Source organism: Belonocnema kinseyi, chromosome 1, assembly GCF_010883055.1.
Source record: "Belonocnema kinseyi isolate 2016_QV_RU_SX_M_011 chromosome 1, B_treatae_v1, whole genome shotgun sequence".
In the NCBI taxonomy this organism is placed as follows: Eukaryota; Metazoa; Arthropoda; class Insecta; order Hymenoptera; family Cynipidae; genus Belonocnema; species Belonocnema kinseyi.
The window spans coordinates 183,308,592-183,320,058 of NC_046657.1; positions in this window are offsets into that span (position 1 = coordinate 183,308,592).

An 11,467-nucleotide genomic window follows, 5' to 3' on the forward strand; every position below is an offset into this window, starting at 1 on the left:
GGCAAAGGTCTTTGAATAAACCTGGGAGTTGGTCGAGGTGCTATGGGTGTATTTCTAATTGGCTGTGATTCCTTTAGCCAGGTTTCATACTCTGCTGCCTCTGTTTGGGGTTCCATTAATGTTATTGGCTTCATTGCCCGTACCTGAATTCCAATTTCTCGTTTTAGGTTTACCATATACCGATTGATTGCCTCTTTTTCTTCGATTTCTAATCTGAGTTGTCTTTCAGGCCCTCCCGAGGATGCTTGCACCGCGTAGTTTAATTCGTTCAGTATTTGTTTACAGCGTAAAGAAAAGTTCTGGATAGTTTCATTTGGACCCTGTTTACACGATTCCATTTTACTTTTAATGGATAGAATTGAGCCCGTTTGCTTTAAATGTTGTCTTAGGGCTTCATACAAATCGTTGAAAGTGTTTATAGGGGTGTAACGTATGACTTTGTCAGCATTACCGGTGATTTTTTCAGCTAAAATAGAATCTAGTAATAGTTGTGGTTGGGAACACTGACTTTTTGTCCTCATTATTATTTTGATAAAATCTTCCTCGCCCATATCGTCTTGTCCATTTATAGGTTTAATGGCTCTAATGATATCTTTAGCTGGTATTCCCTCGTGCCGGTGTGGTGCTTGAGGTTCTAGTTGTTGCCGACTTCTCAAAATAGATTCGTTTCTGATTTTTATTCTCGTTTTGACTTGTTCGTAATCCGAATCTTTATCTTCAGTCATTCTTCCTCCATTTGCGCCTTCGGTATCTGTTTGAATATTTCCTTTTATTCCAATTCTTGCTAATATTTTATGTCCTTCTTTTAATCTCTTGTCGTTCTCTCTTACTAATATGGAGATATTTTCTGCTGCTGCTGATTGATTTATAACCAGAGTGCTTATGCTTGTTCTAATTTCTTCAAGTTCATCGAGTAAGAATGCTGGAATTTCTTCCATTGAGGGAGACTGAGCGCGAGTGGGGGCGGGGGAGACCATTGCCGTAATGTACTGTGGTTCGTACAAGTCACTGTCAGAATCGTCTGTCGCGTACGTTAATGGTACCCGATAAGCCAGAATGGAAGTTTTTCTAATGCCCCACTCTATCAGTGTGAGTGTACTTAGTTTCTATTTTGTCGGGTGTAATTATCGCGTGACACTTTTGTGTAGTTGGTACCTTGTCCTTTAATACAATAAAATGTGACGTATCGTTCTAATACAACACTGACGATTTTAAAGTAATTTATTTATATTTTTGAAGAAGGGCAGTGCTCTGGAGCACCAGGAGTATACCCTACGTTAAATTGTAAAACTTTACCTCACCAAACAAGAAATGTGTTATTTCAGGTTTGTTACCTTCCTCAGACCACAAAGAGGATTTATACTCTTTACAAATTTCAGTCTTATTACTAACAAAAACTGACAGTGAACGTTGTCTTTTGACAGTTGCTGAAGATCCGTAGAATTTCCGCTTGCTGTCTGGATTCCTAGTTCGGCTGGTGGCTAACTCGATCTGTTTCTTGTAGCTAGGCAGGTGCCTCTTCCGCCTGATTGCGGGCCTCGTTCAGTTTTATTTTTCCTGAGTTTTCCTACTGCTATTTTACGAAGAATAGGCCCTACTGAATTTCAGATACTAGTTTCAATAGCAGTAGTATAGCTCAATGTTTTCGGGCTGTCCGTAGTACAGTCCGGAGTTCGTTTTTTATGAATTTCGTAGATTTTTTTTTCTCTTCGTTTTCCAGGCCTCCGTCACTTATAAGAAGGGAAAAACTTTAATGTTTCTCCGTAGAGAATTCTGTCCTTCGAAGTATTCTTTAAAGGGATCCTGGCAGGATCGCCAAAATGTTATGGTGAAAAAGGCTCAAAGGTGTTTTTAAAAATATGTGATATCTCTAGTGAGATATCACGTGCCTTTATTTAGTATAGTTACAGAGTCAAGTCAAGATTATAACTGCTTTAGTGGCCCTAATGCCCTTTAATATATAGGCTGCTTATCTAAAGGAGAAAGCTGTGGCTATTTACATATTACAACCAATAAACCCAACATTAATCTATATTACAAGACAAGGTATAGAAGTAAACTATGATGTATATTTAAAAATTAAATTAATTTATGCCGATACTGTACTTACTAAAGGAAAATCTCAATTCAGATTTCCATGTATTTCTATAGAAATGAATGGAAAGCTGAATTCCATAACCTCAAAACGAACACAGCGCTCATGTTCTGTAGTAAATATTCCCGTCTCGATATACATATCGCCACATAATAAGGACGCTATTCACTAGGAAACTACACGAAAGTATAAGGAACTGTAAAATATTACTAACCTGTGTTTTACCATTTTTTTACGCTCGTAGAAAGAAAAATTATGCAAGCTAACAAATGTAAACGATGCAAATGATGCAAACGAGACGTGAGCGCGGGTTGGCGCGAGTTCATCATTAGCCGCGATCACGTGATCACGGCCTCGATCTCGACTTCACTAATAAAATAGTGAATTAAACTACTAAATAATTGTGAAATAAAATCCAATAATTCGAAATAGTGAAATTATCACTATTTTTACAGTAGAAGACCACTAATTCAATAGTGAAAAGCCAAAAAATCACTATTTCAACAGTGAATCTTTCAATCACTAATTCAATTAGTGAAATTTTCACTCTTTCAAATTTAGAGAGTTGAGTGAAAAAATTCGAGTTTTTTTTATAAAAATTACACTACTATTAATTTAAATATTGTCAATTATATGAAGCTCCAGCATATAAAGTTGAGAAAAATAAATGCACATTTATTTCGAAAAAATCTTGTATTTAAAGTATTAAACATACTTTTGAATTAACAACGTATCTTTTTAAAATCTAGAGAAAATGATTTCCTAGAAACAAAAATACCTTCGATTTGATACTATCTCCTGTAGTTGCAATTAATGGCGCTTTCAAATACGACAAAAGCATACAGTATCAGATCTACATCATCTGTGATAGAAAGGGAGAAAAATAAATTTTGACTCACCTGTACATTCTATTATCAGATGAAGATATTTATTTCTTTCTAAGGTAAAAGATTGCAATTTGCAGAAGAATTTTATTGCATGAAAATAAGGTCATAAGCATTGTTAACTAATTGGATTTTGAAGCAATGTATCTTTAAAGTTCTAGTTTTTATAAACAAATGGAGTGACACAACAAAATAAAAAGCACTGTGTTTCATCAAGAACATATAATAATGATGGTAGTATTATTTATTGTTATTAAACTAAATATTAACATAAATTAATAAGAAATAAAAAATCCTAATAATTGTGTAAGAATTTATTTAAATTTTTCATTTCTGAGAAAAAATGTTTAACAAAAAACACCGTAAAAAATTTTTTTAATATATTTTTTAATATTGATTAAATTTTTAATTTTCTAAGGACGTTAAAAAATTTATTTATTTTTCGTAATATATTTGTGAGTAATAATAATCGACGTAAAAACATTTGAAACCTAACTTTTTTCGACAAAAAGCGCAATAAATTACGACAAATTATGATTATGCAAATAAATCAATCGAAAAGTCATATTTAAAATGCGCAAAAAAAAATGAATAAAAAAAAAGTTGTCAAATAAAAGAATTGAACTATCGACAGCCTGATCATTACACCGAAAAAATATGTAACTATAGTAGTTCAATAATACCTTGAACAAATACGCTTCCAATAAATTAGAACCTCAGTACGTAAAAAAGTCGAACTGGATCTCTTCATTTAACTTGTAATTTTATTGGTTTGAGCATCGAAATGGGATTTTCAAGTATAGGGTGGTACGTGTTAACATTCGAATTACGAAAAAAAAATTACGGATTTTTGTCTCCGGAAATTGAAGATTTTTGGAGGAGTTAAATTAAATTTAATATTTCAAAGCTAACTTACCTTCGGACGTATTTTCTCTTTTTTGAGGGCCTACGAGCTGATGTCTAGTATTTTCCAGAAGGCTTTTTATGATGATTTTGAACTTCCATCTTCTTGCCCACTAAAAAACTTTCAATCCCCCACCTCCATGAATACAATATTTCCTCGAAAACAAATGGGCACGTGCAAACTACGATACACGAAACGGCAGTAGCTGGTAAATCTACAAATGCACGTGCCGTATAAGTCACATCGTGCAGAAAAAAGACGTGTTTTATTTAGCGTTTTGATTCGGGGTTTGATTAACCGATACCCAAAAGGCCGCAATTTTAAAGCTTATTTGCCAGCCAATAGGAGAGCTCCAGTTAATGGAGTATTTGGAAAAATAGCCGCGACGTGTTGCGGCCTGACGAAAAACCTTTTTTACTTTCGTGCCAACATGGGAGTAATCATTAAATTAAATGCACATTTTAACCATTTTTCTAAGATTAGGCTAATTACCACAACCGATGATGTGAATAATTTATTCCGTAAAATATCATGAGTGTTCCTAAGAAGTTAAACTGCTTTTGGTCCTAATGTTTTGTTAGCGTATATAATGAGCAGTTGTTAAACCTCTTCACCATTGCAATGGTCAAGCGTCATGGTCATCACATCGTCCAGATAGCAGTTGTTGAATAAAGGCTTTTTTGCTTTTTTAATTAACTTCTACATTTTTTTCCTTGTATTTTTTTGTTTATTTCTTTTTTTCAAGGAACTTATTCAATGAAAGTTAAGTTTTTACCAATATCGCTTCAGCATCATCCGACAGGGCTTTTTTTCTTTTATCTTTGACCCTTGAAGAGCTAATCTTAGAATCTGAAGATATCAGGAAGTAATGGATGATATTACTAGTTCTGCTATTTTCGCGCCTAGCCTTGTGAAAAATCTTTCTATTAGCCTCTTGGGGCTCCTCTAATAGCCAGACGGAAGTTACGTCGAAGGATTTGATGATCTCGGCACCATGAATGAGAACTTTATGAACTGATGGTGGCATTGGATACCAGCCATATAATGTCACACAAGGCTTTGCAGTTTTTGAACAAAATGCGAGCAACATTACCAGCGTTGGTTGTTCTTCAACCTTGTTTTACAACATCGACTAAAATTGATCATTTAGATTTAAGTACATCTTGAATGTCTTTCTTTTTAGATTTTTAAAATTCTTTTTCTTTCGTCGTTCTAGCTGCACCTTTCTTAAAATCAAGATTGTAAGCTATATGAAGGAGAAACTCCATGAAGCGTAAACAACAGTATAACGTCGAAAGACCGAATTTGTAATAATTTTCGTTGCACTTGAACTGTTTGACATGAGTCAAATTATTTACGTGTTTCGGGCACACTCGACAAATGTTGCAACAATTTGATGCCTTTTGTTCACTTAGAACATTGCAAACTTTGCCATCTATCATTGTACATTTCAAATCAAAGCGCAATTTGAACATCACATCGTTGACTTCAATTTCATATAATTCAACTTTCTCAAGCAAGTTCGTGAAGTGATTGTGTTCTTGTAAAGTGAGCAAGCTGTTCTCTTTTACAAATTCAAACTTCATTATCCGATAGAAATGCACTGAATTAGTTGCCTCGTTACTCCAAATAACATTGTCGTCAGCTTTCAACAGAAGAGGAACAAACGATAAAAAAAATATGGAAGAATCATCCATATTCTTATTATTTTTCTTGCATTTAAACTTATCATTTTAATCATCATTTTATTCTTCCTCATCTGCATCAGTTTCAGACAAGACATCATCACTTTTTTTAACATCATTGGACATGTTTTCATTATCTTTATACTTAGTATCAAGCTCCATTTAGCACGACCACTTTTGGGGCATAGTTTGTTGTCCAATAGCGTCATCCATTCCCCATTTACCTACGAGAACTATAGTTTTTTTAGAAAGTTCTTCCAGCTCTTCTTTATTGAATTTTGAAAGGATTCTCTTTACTGTGTGCCCTAATAATGGTATAAAGTGTATCTCTGCTCCTGATTCGGATACATTAATGTAGCCAGATTCTGGATAGCAATCATTTTTAGCTTCCACAATCCTTTTATAGGAAGCAAACGATTTTTGACCACTAAACATTTCAGCATGCGCTGTCGATAATATTGTGGATAGAATGTATCACGCTGCTTTATTTTTATTTGCAATAACTGTTTTTCAGAGAATTCATTTGCATTTTTTATGTCATCCATTACCACATCGATCTTATTACTGGTTTGGTTCGAGTCACTATTCCAAATGATTTTACATAAAATGCAATTGCTAATGCTGTAATTCATTTTTCCATCCACAAGTTTTAGTAAAGGAAATAGGAATCAGGAAAATATGTTGTATATTCGATTAGAAGAAATGATCAGTCGACATTTGGAGTACGAAATGTGATGCAAAACAATTGACTGCAGATGGCGCGTCATCTACTCTCAATTGTTTTTACAGTTTTTCGGCAAAAACAATATACGGTAGTTTTGTACACGAAGTGCGCCACCTGCACTCAATTGTTTTGTCATCACGTTTTTTACTCCAAATGCCGACTGATCACTTCTTCTAACCGGATAAACCGAATATTCCTTCTATAGACTATACCGTTCGAAACTTGTATGTGTTATATTTTATTACATTTATTTAGTTGCAACTATTTGAGCAAATAAATATTGTTCAAACAAATAGAAATGTATTAAACATTAAAAGAAATTTATCAAAATTATATAATTATTGAAAAAAGTCGCATACGGTACCAAGTTGCAAAAAGTGGACATCGTTGGCTCAATTTTTAGAAATCTTGAAAATAAACAATTATTTGTTTAAATAAGTACATAATGTTTTTAGACAAATTTTCTACTTCAAACAATTACAAAATATTTCATTTTAATCAGAAAATAAGACTATTTAAAAAGATTTGGGGGAATAAATTATTGTTTAAATAATTTAATTTGTTTAAACAATTTAAAATTGTTTAAAAAGTCATGGTAAACATTAAAAATGTCCATTAGTAATTATTTGTTTTAAAAATAAGACGGAAATTGCTGAAAATTAACAATGATACGTACAAATTTATTTTTTTGATTGTTGGGTCATATGTGGGTTAATTAGATGGGAATTTCTAATGTCCGGTGGTACGTGTTAATATTCGAATTTCTAAAAGAGAAAAATTACGGATTTTTTGTCTCCGGAAATGGAAAATTTTGGGAGATGTTAAATTTAATTTAATATTTCAAAGCTAACTTACCATCGGACGTATTTTCTCTTTTTGAGGGCCTACAAGCTGATGTCTGGTATTTTCCAGAAGGCTTTTTATGATGATTTTGAACTTCCATTTTCTTGCCAACTAAAAAACTTTCAATCTCTCACTTCCACGAGTAAAATATTTCCTTTAAAACAAATAGGCGCGTGTGAAATAAGATATGCGAAGCGGCAGTTGCCGGTAAATCTACGCATGCACGTGCCATATAAATCACATTGTGCAGAAAAAAGAGGTGTTTTGTTTAGCGTTTTGATTCGGGGTTTGATTGGCCAATACGCAAAAGGCGGCAGTTTTAAAGCTTGTTTGCCAGCCAATAGGAGAGCTCCAGTTAACGTGTATTTTACAAAATGGCCGCGACGTGACGAAAAACCTTTTTTGCTTTCGTGCCATTCGTTAGTTCATTACAAACTAGATCACCCAAGAGCAAAGAAGCCGAGCGCATATACAATGGTCAGAAACGATAAGTACATTTTCAAGTTTTTCTCATATTTTTTATTGTAAAAAAAAGGAAGGACACGTGAGTAATAATTAAATTATCATATTGATTAAAAATGGGTTCAAAGATTTCACAGTTTTTATAAACACGTGGAATAAAAATGAATTATAATTTGTTGACCACGTGGTTGCTGAGAAGATTTCTTAAACATCTCATTGTGAATAGGATAAACTAAAAGATTAGCGATTCAAGACCAGATAGCTGACTCTGTGTTTCTCTCACCTATTCTTCCTTTTTTCCAGATTAGGAACGAATAAAATAAAAACTGTGTACACAGGACTATATTTTAATTTAAAATAATAATTATTTGCGCACTATGTGGAGGATTCAAACTAATTACTGAAATAAGGTTTACTTTAACTACTAGTCTCGATTTTATTTGCGAACTTCGAAGAGACGACGCGACGTGAGTGCAAGGAGCATTCTCGTTCCAGGTGCGAAATTGAAAATTACTGAGTGTCTATGCAGATGACAGACACAGCAGGCACTATATATGGCGATAAATTTGAAATTGCACAGGCTAAACATTGTCTGAATATAGAGAAGTTTATAAAAATTGTATCATTTCTGTTGTTGCATGCAGCAGAATCGATAACAGTTTAATTGAAAATGTTAAATTATTCGAAAAAATGTAATGTTTTTTTTAAAGGATTTAAAAAAGCTCATTTATGTTTAACTGATCTAATAAATTTTTAAATGACAATTTTCAAATAACAATTCATCTAGCATCCATAATTACGTCTTTGATAATATCACGGCTTTTAAAAAATGTGTAATTTCTACAAAAACATTAACCTGACCAGTGTCCAGCCAGCTCCCGACCATGGGATATAACTAGGGTTGGCCCAGTCAGTAACCGGCCGGCCCCAGACTACGTGATTCGAGAAAAATGTAGCCCGACCGGCTCCCGCCCAGTTCCCGTCCATGAAACCCTGCCCGGGGTAGCCCGGCCGGAATCCGACCAGAAACCTTGTTGTATTAGAGCCAACCGGGGAAATTCCTTCACGGGTTCTTTAAAATCCTTTAAAATTCCTTAAATGTATAAAAATTAGATGAAAATTCCTTGACATCTTTTAAAACATCCTGAAATATTTAAAATACTTAAAAAATTAATACTAATAATTTTTAAAAAGATTATTATTTTTTACCAAAACTTTATTAAAACTGTTAAATTAAGTCTTTTCGGGTTTTTCATCAGAAGAAAATGTGTTGTTGAAAAAAATTAAATATTGCAAAAAATACAAAAGTGGAATTTTTCTGGAAACCTTCTGTATTTTTTCTTTCGAATTAAAAAAATATGCCTAGAAGATTTTCTCACATTTCTAGAAAGTTTCTGCAGCTTAATGCGGACTGAAGATACATGTCAAGATTTAAATAAAATTTTTTGCGAAGATTCGTATATTATCCTTAACTTCGTAGAAATTTCTTTCTTAAATCGCATATATACTTGTCGACTAATTTCCTCTAAAAAAAGTAACATATTTCCTCTCTGACTTAAAGTTATATAGAGCTTGTCTGGTTTGAAAAGATTCGATCCATAAAAAAATTTCAATCATAAAATTTCTTCATTTGTTGCAAGACGTAAAAAGTTATAGTACATTTTTTGTTTACTTTTTATACCTCCAAATAAATAGACAGAAAAGGAAAAAAAATTGATTTACATTATCATTTTTTGAAAGTGACTAAAATGAACTATTTTTTTTAAATTTTTGCGTATTTCTTTATCTATTTGAAAAAATATTGTTTGTTGGCTGGTTTTTTAAATGCGTATTCATAAAGCGATCGAAAATCTTTTTCAATTTGGAAAACGATTTTTAAAAATGCAATTTTTTAAATATATTTTCTCCATTCAGCCACGTTTTGAATTTGGAAGTCAGTCAACAGAATGAAATATATACAAATAATGAAAAATGTTTAGTATGAATTATTATTTTTATTTTTTGAATGTAAAAAAATGTTTTTGATTTTTCATAATTACTGACGGCGCAGTCTCATTTTGACTATTCAATTTAAAACAGCTAAAAGTGGAACTACTCTGCTCAATATTAATTATTTTGGTTTATGATTTATTATTTTAATTCAGAAACACTTTTTTCCTCAAAATTTGTTTTCTTTTGAGTAAAAATTAATATTATTTAATGAAAATATAACAATTTCACTTTCGTTGGAAAACCATTTAGGGAATTTTCGATAAACTGAAGTTTAAGTTTATTTGATTATCTAAAAAGTTATTTTTTTTGTTAAAAATTCATATATTTTGTTAAAGTCAGTTGTTCCTGATTTAAAATTAAAGTCTTTCTTTTTAACTCCTCAGTTGAAAGTTGAACTACTTCTTTAGAAATTTTCTTTTTGTGGTAAAATATTAAAATTAATCTTCTCGTTGACGAATTCATCTGTTTTGTTAAAAATAAATTCTTTTTTATAGCAAATTAATCTTCCTTAGTTGAAAAATGGTGCTTCTGGTTTAAAATTCATTTCTTGTGTTGAGAATGGATTTTTTCATTTGAAAATGAATTTTGTAAACTGAACATTTAACTGTTTTATTACCTGTCAAAAATGTTTTCGGTTCTCATATAAATTTAATCTGCTTGTAGAAAATTCATCTGTTTGGTTGAAATTGGACTATTTAGTTCGAGTATATTTTATTTGGTTGCATATTAATTTTTTTATTGAAAATTTAACTATTTTATTTTAAGTTGGACATTTATCTGTTTTAGATAAAAATTCATCAATATTGTCGAAAATTCGTCTTTCTTGATAGAACAATAATCTCATTAGTTGAAAGTTTATCTTTTAAGTTCAAAATTCATTCACTTAGTTGAAAATTTAACTCTTTTTAACCGTTTGTAAAATCATGTATTTTTATACAAACTCGTCTTTTTTAGTTAAAAATCCAAGTATTTGTTGGTTATAAATTCATTACTTTGTCGGAGATTTATCATTTTATTTAAAAATTGACATATTTAACTGAAATATGTATTATTCTACTTTTTGTGGAAAACTTATTTTTTATACAAATTTAATCTGTATGGTTAACAATTTGTTTCTTGCTTGGTTCAAAATTTATATTTCGAAATAACATCTGATTTTAGGTTGAAGGTTCAACTATTTGGTATAAATTAATTTAGTGGTGGAAAATTTATCATTTTAATTGAAATATAATTTCTTAGGTTGAAAATTGGACTATTTTGTTGAAAATAAGTTTTATTTGTAGTTGAATATGATTTTTTTAATTGAAAATTATAGTTGATGATTCAACATTTTGAATATTCGTCTTATTTGGTCGTAAATTGATATTTTTGATTAATTATTATTGGCTGACTTATTTTGTTTACAATATTAACTTACATAAAGATTGAAGTTGAATATTGTTGAACTAAGTAAATAAATTTATTGTTTACTTTGAGGTTATGTTACTTAACATGGGATATGATAAGGTATAATAAAAGTATATCTATGTTTTAAATATCCCTATTCCAATTTCATAATTGAAAAACTGTTTTTAATGTTTTGAAATAATTATCTGAATTTAATCTTCAAAATTATATGTTAATAGGTTTTGAGTTTTGTGGAATTATTTTAAAAGATTATTAGAGCTTAAAATGTTCATCAAAATATAGGGTAAAAATGATTTTGATGTTTCAATGAAAATAACTTGTTACTCCTTTTTGTATTATGAACTGGTTAGCAAACTACCAGGTGTATAAATATGAAACCGGTATTGCCATCTAGCGGTTAGTAGGCACACTTGTAGACACTGTCGGAACTTACCATTTGTGCTAATTGGCGTATTGTCATCTGTCAACAAT